Genomic DNA, 1,229 nt, shown 5'->3' with positions numbered 1-1,229 from the left:
AGAGACGCCACCTTGAAACCCCTTCGTCTCTCAAACCCTCTCGAACCTTCCTCAACCCTAATCGTCTCCTATCGTCTTCAACCTCAAAACCCACTGGAAACCATGGCTTCTACGGCCATGATAACCTTATACTCACCCCCTGTTACTCCTGTGTGCTCGACATTTGAAGAATCGAGGACAGACCTCGAAGGTCTTCATCCAGACCTGTGCCAGCTCGAGGTTTCACGGCCTTCGCCGGCCTTGCTCCGGCGTATCCTGGTCCTATGAGCCTATCGCTGACCTTTCCGACCAAGATCGGACCTTTTCAAAGCCTTTCTCATTCTAGGGTTCTTCTGAAACCCTAGCTATTCGAGGTTTTCTTCGATTTTTCTTAAATCTGTTACGTATCTATGCTCTACTTGGGTTTTTTAAACGATTTCCCCAATTTTTCTTTCAAAAAAAAAATTACTTTTAAAATCACTTCTCTTCGATTTAGGGTTTTCTGAAATGCTTAAAATGTTTCTCCGATTTTTCGTTTCCTTTTCTTTGTGTGTATTTGTCTCCACTATGCTCTTATGTTTTCTTTTCTACCACGCATGTTCTTCTGCTATATGTTTTTCCTGTTATCACGCATGTTTTTCTACTATGTTTTCGATATTCCGTTCATTCTTCTACTGTGTTTCTATGCTATGTTTTCACATGCTTTCCCACTATGTTCTGCTATTTGCCTTCCACTATGACCTGATATGCTTGGCCTACTGTATCCTTCTACCATGTTCTTAAGTGTTTACTATTTCACTTCTACTTTACCTTGTTTTAAGAGACCCGTTTAAGCGTGTTTTCTCTACTGTTTCTTCTACTCTCATTGTGTTTCGAATTAGTTTCTCCACTTTGTTTGCTTTGAAATTTCAACTATATTTGCTTGCTTTCTCATGAGTTTCTGAAAGAAATCTCTGAGCCTGTTTGACTACCTACTTCCTCATCTCTGTACTTGACTCGAGGTGGAAACCCTAGAATTTGGGGGTTCTGCCGAGGTTTGATCATGTGATTGAACTAGGGTTCTGGTTGAGAACCCTTGACTCTTTCGCACTAATTTCTGAGTCTATGAACTAAGTTTGAACTTCTTTGTTTGCATACAATTCTGAACCTTTTTTTAATTTCTTCTATGCTAGACTCTTCTACTGATTGGCATGCTAGTTCTTCGTGTTTAAACGTGTCTGTATGCTTTTATATGTGTGATGAATCTTTCT

The sequence above is a fragment of the Nicotiana attenuata genome, chromosome 1, assembly GCF_001879085.1.
Source record: "Nicotiana attenuata strain UT chromosome 1, NIATTr2, whole genome shotgun sequence".
NCBI lineage: Eukaryota > Viridiplantae > Streptophyta > Magnoliopsida > Solanales > Solanaceae > Nicotiana > Nicotiana attenuata.
This window is presented reverse-complemented; position numbering follows the sequence as displayed.